Source organism: Lampris incognitus, chromosome 1 (genome assembly GCF_029633865.1).
Source record: "Lampris incognitus isolate fLamInc1 chromosome 1, fLamInc1.hap2, whole genome shotgun sequence".
In the NCBI taxonomy this organism is placed as follows: Eukaryota; Metazoa; Chordata; class Actinopteri; order Lampriformes; family Lampridae; genus Lampris; species Lampris incognitus.
In genome coordinates, this window is record NC_079211.1 from 90,509,849 (window position 1) to 90,522,255 (window position 12,407).

The window sequence follows — 12,407 nt, forward strand, 5'->3', positions numbered from 1 at the left end:
AGACCGACAGACAGAGAGCTGGACAGACCGGCAGACAGAGAACTGGACAGACCGACAGACAGAGAGCTGGACGGACCGATAGACAGAGAGCTGGACAGACCGATAGACAGAGAGCTGGACAGACCGACAGACAGAGAACTGGACAGACCGACAGACAGAGAGCTGGACAGACCGACAGACAGAGAGCTGGACAGACCGATAGACAGGGAGCTAGACAGACCGATAGACAGAGAGCTGGACAGACCAATAGACAGAGAGCTGGACAGACAGATAGACAGAGAGCTGGACAGACCGACAGACAGAGAGCTGGACAGACCGATAGACAGAGAGCTGGACAGACCGATAGACAGAGAGCTGGACAGACAGATAGACAGAGAGCTGGACAGACCGACAGACGGAGAGCTGGACAGACAGACAGACGGAGAGCTGGACAGACCGATAGACAAGAGAGCTGGACAGACAGATAGTCAGAGAGCTGGACAGACCGATAGACAAGAGAGCTGGACAGACCGACAGACAGAGAGCTGGACAGACCGATAGACAGAGAGCTGGACAGACCGATAGACAGAGAGCTGGACAGACCGACAGACAGAGAGCTGGACAGAGAGATAGACAGGGAGGTGGACAGACCGACAGACAGAGAGCTGGACAGACCGATAGACAAGAGAGCTGGACAGACCGACAGACAGAGAGCTGGACAGACCGACAGACAGAGAGCTGGACAGACCGATAGACAGAGAGCTGGACAGACCGATAGACAGAGAGTGGACAGACAGATAGACAGAGAGCTGGACAGACTGATAGACAGTCGAAAGACAGATAGACAGAGAGCTGGACAGACCGATAGACAGAGAGTGGACAGACAGATAGACAGAGAGCTGGACAGACCGATAGACAGACAGTGGAAAGACAGATAGACAGAGAGCTGGACAGACCGATAGACGGAGAGCTGGACAGACAGATAGATAGAGAGCTGTACAGACCGATAGACAGAGAGTGGACAGACAGATAGACAGAGAGCTGGACAGACAGATAGACAGAGAGCTGGGCAGAGAGCTGGACAGACAGATAGACAGAGAGCTGGACAGACAGATAGACAGAGAGCTGGACAGACCGACAGACAGAGAGCTGGACAGACCGATAGACAGAGAGCTGGACAGACAGATAGACAGAGAGCTGGACAGACCGACAGACAGAGAGCTGGACAGACCGGCAGACAGAGAACTGGACAGACCGACAGACAGAGAGCTGGACGGACCGATAGACAGAGAGCTGGACAGACCGATAGACAGAGAGCTGGACAGACCGACAGACAGAGAACTGGACAGACCAACAGACAGAGAGCTGGACAGACCGACAGACAGAGAGCTGGACAGACCGATAGACAGGGAGCTAGACAGACCGATAGACAGAGAGCTGGACAGACCAATAGACAGAGAGCTGGACAGACAGATAGACAGAGAGCTGGACAGACCGACAGACAGAGAGCTGGACAGACCGATAGACAGAGAGCTGGACAGACCGATAGACAGAGAGCTGGACAGACAGATAGACAGAGAGCTGGACAGAGAGATAGACAGGGAGGTGGACAGACCGACAGACAGAGAGCTGGACAGACCGATAGACAAGAGAGCTGGACAGACCGACAGACAGAGAGCTGGACAGACCGACAGACAGAGAGCTGGACAGACCGATAGACAGAGAGCTGGACAGACCGATAGACAGAGAGTGGACAGACAGATAGACAGAGAGCTGGACAGACCGATAGACAGTCGAAAGACAGACAGACAGAGAGCTGGACAGACCGATATACAGAGAGTGGACAGACAGATAGACAGAGAGCTGGACAGACCGATAGACAGACAGTGGAAAGACAGATAGACGGAGAGCTGGACAGACCGATAGATAGAGAGCTGTACAGACCGATAGACAGAGAGCTGGACAGACCGACAGACTGAGAGCTGGACAGACAGATAGACAGGGAGCTGGACAGACCGACAGACAGAGAGCTGGACAGACCGATAGACAAAGAGCTGTACAGACCGATAGACAGAGAGCTGGACAGACCGATAGAAAGAGAGTGGACAGACCGATAGACAGAGAGTGGCCAGACAGATAGACAGAGAAATAGATAGACAGATAGACAGAGAGCTGGACAGACCGATAGACAGAGAGCTGGACAGACAAATAGACAGAGATCTGGACAGACCGATAGACAGAGAGCTGGACAGAACGACAGACAGAGAGCTGGACACACCGACCAACAGAGAGCTGGACAGACAGATAGACAAGAGAGCTGGACAGACCGATAGACAGAGAGCTGGACAGACAGACAGACAGACAGAGAGCTGGACAGACCGATAGACAGAGAGCTGGACAGACCGATAGACAGAGAGCTGGACAGACAGATTGACAGAGAGTAGGACAGGCCGACGGACAGACAGCTAGACAGACAGATAGACAGAGAGCTGGACAGACAGATAGACAGAGAGCTGGACAGACAGGTAGACAGAGAGCTGGACAGGCCGATAGACAGAGAGCTGGACAGACCTATAGACAGAGAGCTGGACAGACCGATAGACAGAGCTGGACAGACAGATAGACAGAGAGCTGGACAGACCGATAGACAGAGAGCTGGACAGACCGATAGACAAAAAGCTGGACAGACCGACAGACAGAGAGCTGGACAGACAGATACATAGAGAGCTGGACAGACAGATAGACAGAGAGCTGGACAGACAGATAGACAGAGAGCTGGACAGACCGACAGACAGAGAGCTGGACAGACAGATAGACAGAGAGCTGGACAGACTGATAGACAGAGAGCTGGACAGACAGATAGACAGAGAGCTGGACAGACCGACAGACAGAGAGCTGGATAGACAGATAGACAGAGAGCTGGACAGAGAGCTGGACAGACAGATAGACAGAGACCTGGACAGACCGAAAGACAAGAGAGCTGGACAGACCGATAGACGGAGAGCTGGACAGACCGATAGACAGAGAGTGGACAGACAGATAGACAGAGAAATGGACAGACCGATAGACAGAGAGTGGACAGACAGACAGAGAAATGGACAGATCGATAGACAGAGAGCTGTACAGACCGATAGACAGAGAGCTGGACAGACCGATAGACAGAGAGCTGGACAGACCGACAGACAGAGAGCTGGACAGAACGAAAGACCAGAGAGCTGGACAGACCGACAGACAGAGAGCTGGACAGGCCGATAGACGGAGAGCTGGACAGACCGACAGACAGAGAGCTGGACAGACCGATAGACAGAGAGCTGGACAGACCGATAGACAGAGAGCTGGACAGACAGATAGACAGAGAGCTGGACAGACCGACAGACGGAGAGCTGGACAGACAGATAGACGGAGAGCTGGACAGACCGATAGACAAGAGAGCTGGAGAGACCGATAGACAGAGAGCTGGACAGACAGATAGTCAGAGAGCTGGACAGACCGATAGACAAGAGAGCTGGACAGACCGACAGACAGAGAGCTGGACAGACCGATAGACAGAGAGCTGGACAGACCGATAGACAGAGAGCTGGACAGACCGAAAGACAAGAGAGCTGGACAGACCGACAGACAGAGAGCTGGGCAGACCGACAGACAGAGAGCTGGACAGACCGACAGACAGAGAGCTGGACAGACCGATAGACAGAGAGCTGGGCAGACCGATAGACAGAGAGCTGGACAGACAGATAGACAGAGAGCTGGACAGACCGACAGACGGAGAGCTGGACAGACAGATAGACGGAGAGCTGGACAGACCGATAGACAAGAGAGCTGGACAGACCGATAGACAGAGAGCTGGACAGACAGATAGTCAGAGAGCTGGACAGACCGACAGACAGAGAGCTGGACAGACCGATAGACAGAGAGCTGGACAGACCGATAGACAGAGAGCTGGACAGACCGACAGACAGAGAGCTGGACAGAGAGATAGACAGGGAGCTGGACAGACCGACAGACAGAGAGCTGGACAGACCGATAGACAAGAGAGCTGGACAGACCGACAGACAGAGAGCTGGACAGACCGACAGACAGAGAGCTGGACAGACCGATAGACAGAGAGCTGGACAGACCGATAGACAGAGAGTGGACAGACAGATAGACAGAGAGCTGGACAGACCGATAGACAGTCGAAAGACAGATAGACAGAGAGCTGGACAGACCGATGGACAGAGAGTGGACAGACAGATAGTCCGATAGACGGAGAGCTGGACAGACAGATAGATAGAGAGCTGTACAGACCGATAGACAGAGAGTGGACAGACAGATAGACAGAGAGCTGGACAGACAGATAGACAGAGAGCTGGGCAGAGAGCTGGACAGACAGATAGACAGAGAGCTGGACAGACAGATAGACAGAGAGCTGGACAGACCGACAGACAGAGAGCTGGACAGACCGATAGACAGAGAGCTGGACAGACAGATAGACAGAGAGCTGGACAGACCGACAGACAGAGAGCTGGACAGACCGGCAGACAGAGAACTGGACAGACCGACAGACAGAGAGCTGGACGGACCGATAGACAGAGAGCTGGACAGACCGATAGACAGAGAGCTGGACAGACCGACAGACAGAGAACTGGACAGACCGACAGACAGAGAGCTGGACAGACCGACAGACAGAGAGCTGGACAGACCGATAGACAGGGAGCTAGACAGACCGATAGACAGAGAGCTGGACAGACCAATAGACAGAGAGCTGGACAGACAGATAGACAGAGAGCTGGACAGACCGACAGACAGAGAGCTGGACAGACCGATAGACAGAGAGCTGGACAGACCGATAGACAGAGAGCTGGACAGACCGACAGACGGAGAGCTGGACAGACAGACAGACGGAGAGCTGGACAGACCGATAGACAAGAGAGCTGGACAGACAGATAGTCAGAGAGCTGGACAGACCGATAGACAAGAGAGCTGGACAGACCGACAGACAGAGAGCTGGACAGACCGATAGACAGAGAGCTGGACAGACCGATAGACAGAGAGCTGGACAGACCGACAGACAGAGAGCTGGACAGAGAGATAGACAGGGAGGTGGACAGACCGACAGACAGAGAGCTGGACAGACCGATAGACAAGAGAGCTGGACAGACCGACAGACAGAGAGCTGGACAGACCGACAGACAGAGAGCTGGACAGACCGATAGACAGAGAGCTGGACAGACCGATAGACAGAGAGTGGAGAGACAGATAGACAGAGAGCTGGACAGACCGATAGACAGTCGAAAGACAGACAGACAGAGAGCTGGACAGACCGATATACAGAGAGTGGACAGACAGATAGACAGAGAGCTGGACAGACCGATAGACAGACAGTGGAAAGACAGATAGACGGAGAGCTGGACAGACCGATAGATAGAGAGCTGTACAGACCGATAGACAGAGAGCTGGACAGACCGACAGACTGAGAGCTGGACAGACAGATAGACAGGGAGCTGGACAGACCGACAGACAGAGAGCTGGACAGACCGATAGACAAAGAGCTGTACAGACCGATAGACAGAGAGCTGGACAGACCGATAGACAGAGAGCTGGACAGACCGATAGAAAGAGAGTGGACAGACCGATAGACAGAGAGTGGCCAGACAGATAGACAGAGAAATAGATAGACAGATAGACAGAGAGCTGTACAGACCGATAGACAGAGAGCTGGACAGACCGATAGACAGAGAGTGGACAGACAGATAGACAGAGAGCTGGACAGACAGATAGACAGAGAGCTGGACAGACAGATAGACAGAGAGCTGGACAGACCGACAGACAGAGAGCTGGACAGACCGATAGACAGAGAGCTGGACAGACAGATAGACAGAGAGCTGGACAGACAGATAGACAGAGAGCTGGACAGACCGACAGACAGAGAGCTGGATAGACAGATAGACAGAGAGCTGGACAGAGAGCTGGACAGACAGATAGACAGAGACCTGGACAGACCGAAAGACAAGAGAGCTGGACAGACCGATAGACGGAGAGCTGGACAGACCGATAGACAGAGAGTGGACAGACAGATAGACAGAGAGTGGACAGACAGATAGACAGAGAAATGGACAGACCGATAGACAGAGAGTGGACAGACAGACAGAGAAATGGACAGATCGATAGACAGAGAGCTGTACAGACCGATAGACAGAGAGCTGGACAGACCGATAGACAGAGAGCTGGACAGACCGACAGACAGAGAGCTGGACAGAACGAAAGACCAGAGAGCTGGACAGACCGACAGACAGAGAGCTGGACAGGCCGATAGACGGAGAGCTGGACAGACCGACAGACAGAGAGCTGGACAGACCGATAGACAGAGAGCTGGACAGACCGATAGACAGAGAGCTGGACAGACAGATAGACAGAGAGCTGGACAGACCGACAGACGGAGAGCTGGACAGACAGATAGACGGAGAGCTGGACAGACCGATAGACAAGAGAGCTGGAGAGACCGATAGACAGAGAGCTGGACAGACAGATAGTCAGAGAGCTGGACAGACCGATAGACAAGAGAGCTGGACAGACCGACAGACAGAGAGCTGGACAGACCGATAGACAGAGAGCTGGACAGACCGATAGACAGAGAGCTGGACAGACCGAAAGACAAGAGAGCTGGACAGACCGACAGACAGAGAGCTGGGCAGACCGACAGACAGAGAGCTGGACAGACCGACAGACAGAGAGCTGGACAGACCGATAGACAGAGAGCTGGGCAGACCGATAGACAGAGAGCTGGACAGACAGATAGACAGAGAGCTGGACAGACCGACAGACGGAGAGCTGGACAGACAGATAGACGGAGAGCTGGACAGACCGATAGACAAGAGAGCTGGACAGACCGATAGACAGAGAGCTGGACAGACAGATAGTCAGAGAGCTGGACAGACCGACAGACAGAGAGCTGGACAGACCGATAGACAGAGAGCTGGACAGACCGATAGACAGAGAGCTGGACAGACCGACAGACAGAGAGCTGGACAGAGAGATAGACAGGGAGCTGGACAGACCGACAGACAGAGAGCTGGACAGACCGATAGACAAGAGAGCTGGACAGACCGACAGACAGAGAGCTGGACAGACCGACAGACAGAGAGCTGGACAGACCGATAGACAGAGAGCTGGACAGACCGATAGACAGAGAGTGGACAGACAGATAGACAGAGAGCTGGACAGACCGATAGACAGTCGAAAGACAGATAGACAGAGAGCTGGACAGACCGATGGACAGAGAGTGGACAGACAGATAGTCCGATAGACGGAGAGCTGGACAGACAGATAGATAGAGAGCTGTACAGACCGATAGACAGAGAGTGGACAGACAGATAGACAGAGAGCTGGACAGACAGATAGACAGAGAGCTGGGCAGAGAGCTGGACAGACAGATAGACAGAGAGCTGGACAGACAGATAGACAGAGAGCTGGACAGACCGACAGACAGAGAGCTGGACAGACCGATAGACAGAGAGCTGGACAGACAGATAGACAGAGAGCTGGACAGACCGACAGACAGAGAGCTGGACAGACCGGCAGACAGAGAACTGGACAGACCGACAGACAGAGAGCTGGACGGACCGATAGACAGAGAGCTGGACAGACCGATAGACAGAGAGCTGGACAGACCGACAGACAGAGAACTGGACAGACCGACAGACAGAGAGCTGGACAGACCGACAGACAGAGAGCTGGACAGACCGATAGACAGGGAGCTAGACAGACCGATAGACAGAGAGCTGGACAGACCAATAGACAGAGAGCTGGACAGACAGATAGACAGAGAGCTGGACAGACCGACAGACAGAGAGCTGGACAGACCGATAGACAGAGAGCTGGACAGACCGATAGACAGAGAGCTGGACAGACCGACAGACGGAGAGCTGGACAGACAGACAGACGGAGAGCTGGACAGACCGATAGACAAGAGAGCTGGACAGACAGATAGTCAGAGAGCTGGACAGACCGATAGACAAGAGAGCTGGACAGACCGACAGACAGAGAGCTGGACAGACCGATAGACAGAGAGCTGGACAGACCGATAGACAGAGAGCTGGACAGACCGACAGACAGAGAGCTGGACAGAGAGATAGACAGGGAGGTGGACAGACCGACAGACAGAGAGCTGGACAGACCGATAGACAAGAGAGCTGGACAGACCGACAGACAGAGAGCTGGACAGACCGATAGACAGAGAGCTGGACAGACCGATAGACAGAGAGTGGAGAGACAGATAGACAGAGAGCTGGACAGACCGATAGACAGTCGAAAGACAGACAGACAGAGAGCTGGACAGACCGATATACAGAGAGTGGACAGACAGATAGACAGAGAGCTGGACAGACCGATAGACAGACAGTGGAAAGACAGATAGACGGAGAGCTGGACAGACCGATAGATAGAGAGCTGTACAGACCGATAGACAGAGAGCTGGACAGACCGACAGACTGAGAGCTGGACAGACAGATAGACAGGGAGCTGGACAGACCGACAGACAGAGAGCTGGACAGACCGATAGACAAAGAGCTGTACAGACCGATAGACAGAGAGCTGGACAGACCGATAGACAGAGAGCTGGACAGACCGATAGAAAGAGAGTGGACAGACCGATAGACAGAGAGTGGCCAGACAGATAGACAGAGAAATAGATAGACAGATAGACAGAGAGCTGTACAGACCGATAGACAGAGAGCTGGACAGACCGATAGACAGAGAGTGGACAGACAGATAGACAGAGAGCTGGACAGACAGATAGACAGAGAGCTGGACAGACAGATAGACAGAGAGCTGGACAGACCGACAGACAGAGAGCTGGACAGACCGATAGACAGAGAGCTGGACAGACAGATAGACAGAGAGCTGGACAGACAGATAGATATTGTTTTGCGTCATATCAGGACAATACAGATTAACAGACCAGGATCACGATATAGAAATGTGGATTCAAAACATATCAAACGTGCCTTTGCTTTTTGTTCTTTGGGCTTCATGTTTCTTTAACTGCACTAATTGGAATATACTATATATATATATATATATACTAGAAGAACCCCGCTACAATGTAGCGGTTTGGTTATCCCCCCTTCTAAATTTCCCTCCTCTTCATCCTGCCAGCTAACCGCCTTCCCCCTGCCCCTAAACCCCCCCCACTCCAACTCCCTCACCCCAAATGCTCAGAATCATCTGAAATGCCAAGAAAAGTGGTTTTTAGCCATTTTTAGAAAATGCATATTTTACATAATTATGCATAATTATGCATAATTTTAAATTTCTGCTATTTTTCTGGTCCTCTCTGGAACAATACCTACCACCTCCAAAAAAAATGAGGATCATAAGTGCATTTTTGCAAAAATGCATATATTTTGCATAATGCCAAAACATTTCTCAGTCCCAGAAAACATTTTTTATATAGGTGAAAAAATCAAGGCTGCTCAGAATCATCTGAAATGCCGAGAAAAGTGGTTTTTAGCCATTTTTAGAAAAATGCATATTTTGCATATTTATGCATAATTGTGCATAATTTTAATTTTCTGGGATTTTTCCCTTACTCTCTGAGACAATACCTACCACCTCCAAAAAGAATTAGGATCATAAGCGCACTCACGCAGAGACGGCAACTTAGGAAAACTGCGAGGCAACACGGGGGATGGGCCTCATCTACCCGAACAACAGAGCTGATCCGGGTTTTAGTACCAAAGTTACACAACACAACAAAATGACAACTACAATTACACCACACCAAACAGTAATCACATAAACGCAAAAACCACATAAAACACTTGCAAAACATTTAATAACATAACTGACCACCTGAACGCAGTGCCTGATGGGTAAAACAGGAGGGCACAATTCTAACGTGGTAGCCGCCTCTTCGCTACACTACCCTCTCCAGCGTGTCGCCTGTCCTCCGCCGACAACAGAGTCCATATAGCGAAGGGGCTCTGGTCTGGGACCGCATACGCCTCAGGCCATTTGGTAAAGTAGTCCATGGCCACAAGGACGTACCGGTTTCCGTTGTCTGTGGTGGGAAATGGGCCAAGGAGGTCCACACCGACCCGCTCCATGGGGGCCCCCCACCTGGTATTGTTGTAGAGGGGCATGGGCGCGTCTGGTTGGTCCTTTCTTGGCGGTGCAGGCATCACAACAGTGCACAGAAAGTTCAGGGTCGTGCCTGTGTAGCATGGTTAAAAATGTCATCACCAAAATATGTTGTATAATTACACAAAGTATCACCACATGATTATTATTATTTTCATTGCTAACATTATTTTATTTTATCATATCATCAGGAAACGCTTACAGTAGCCCCTCCCTGTTGTGACCTCATTTCCTGTTAGTAGCCCCAAAACGTATGTTCCCCCTGACCTCTGCCTCTTTCCCGCTTTGGACATGTAGAAAGAGGCTACAGCAGGAGCCGATCTGAAGTTTCCTGAAACCTGGCCTGTTTTGTTTATATGCCACAGAATACAGATCCCATGCATGACAGAAGTTGTCCTGTCTTTCCTACACAACGCAACTGAAAAAGTACACCGCTCACACACACATACACACATATATATATATAACTTGGAATATATTTAGCGCAGCTTGCGATTCTCTCGATGAACTCACTGACGTCATACATCAAGTTCTACGAGGAAATGCGCACCCCTAACAAAACAGTGACATTGTATGGCAATAAAAATAAAAATACACCCTGGTTCTCCAAAGAATTACACCTCCTACGCAAAGAAAAGAACTGGGCACATAAAAACGGAAACAGGGGTGAATACAGAGCAGCCAAGTATAGGTCGCTGCAATAAGAAAAGCAAAGTCAAAGCTACGCAACAAAACTGGAACAACAGTTGACTCCAGATCAACATCGAAACATCTTAAGGAAATGACAGATTACCAAAAAAACTGCCCTTGCTCCCCTCCAGATGACTACAACCTCCCATATTAATTAATTCAGTTTTATGCAAGGTTTGAAAAGCCTATTCCACCAGCCATCCCCCCTACAACCACTCCAATGCCACCCTTCTGCCTCCAGGAGGATGAGGTGAGGGCAACGTTCAAGAAGCGGAACATCAGGAGAGCAGCAGGGCCAGATGGCATCGGTCCTGCTTTGTTGAGCCACTGGGCAGCACAATTGGCCCCAATATTTTCCACCATATTTAACACCTCTCTAAGCCAATGTACAGTCCCCACAGTGTTTCAAATTCTCTACCATAATTCCTGTGCCAGCGTCCTCAAAGATCGCCTGCCTCAATGACTTCAGACCAGTTACCCTAACATAAGTGGCCATGAAAGCATTTGAGCGCATCATTCTGTCACATTTGAAATCTCGCACCTCCCCGATGATGGACCCATATTAATTTGCCTATCAAGCCTGTTGAGGATGCAGTTAGCATAGCCCTGCACCATGCCCTGCAACACCTGGACTCCCCAAACACCTACGCACGCATCCTGTTCAGACTTTAGTTCCGCCTTCAACTCCATCAACCCACTCAAACTCTTTACCATACTCTGGGATATGAACATTGACCCAGCCATATGCCACTGGATTCAGAGCTTCCTGTGGAACAGGCCACAGAGGGTGGAAGGTTAATAACCTAACCTCACATCCTCTTACCCTCAGTAGAGGTGTTCCTCAGGGCTGTGTCCTCTCCCCCTGGCTCTTCTCATTTTACATCACCCACTTTGTTTATTATTACCCCTTTTATTGTCTACCCTGCTTTGTTTTGATTTTATGCTGTCTGATACAGTGCTGTTTGTTTCTTTAACTGTGTTCTGTAAGGTGTCCTTGAGTGCTCTGAAAAGCTACCACTAATAAAATGTATTATTATTATTACTTTAGATCCACGGATAGCTCTGCGAAAATAATAAAATATGCAGACGACACAACCATTGTAGGCCTCATCTCCAACAATGATGAAACCCAGTACTGCACTGCTGTAGACCAAGCTGTCACTTACTGTGCAAACAACAACCTTCTGCTTAATACAGCCAAAACCCACGAACTCATTATTGACTTCTGGTGCATGCTGAATCCTGAAACACCCATACAAATAAACGGAGGCCCCATCACCACCACCGACTCTTTTAACTTCCTTGGAGCATACATCAGCAACAACCTGAAGTGGGAAATTAACACAGAACACATCATTGCAAAAGTTAAACAACGACTTTACTTTCTTAGGCAGCTTAAAAAAATCTGGATCAACTGCTCGTTCTGATTTACTCAGCCATTATGGAGTCCATCATAACATCTTCTATTACAGTATTGCAGTATTACAGTATGGCACGGTGGCACGGACGGTCAAACACGGAAAAAACTGCAGTGGATTGTCAACAAGGCATCCAAAATCAAAGGCAACCCACTCCCCTCAGTTGAATCTCTACATACTCACCTGTAAAGCGAGCAAATC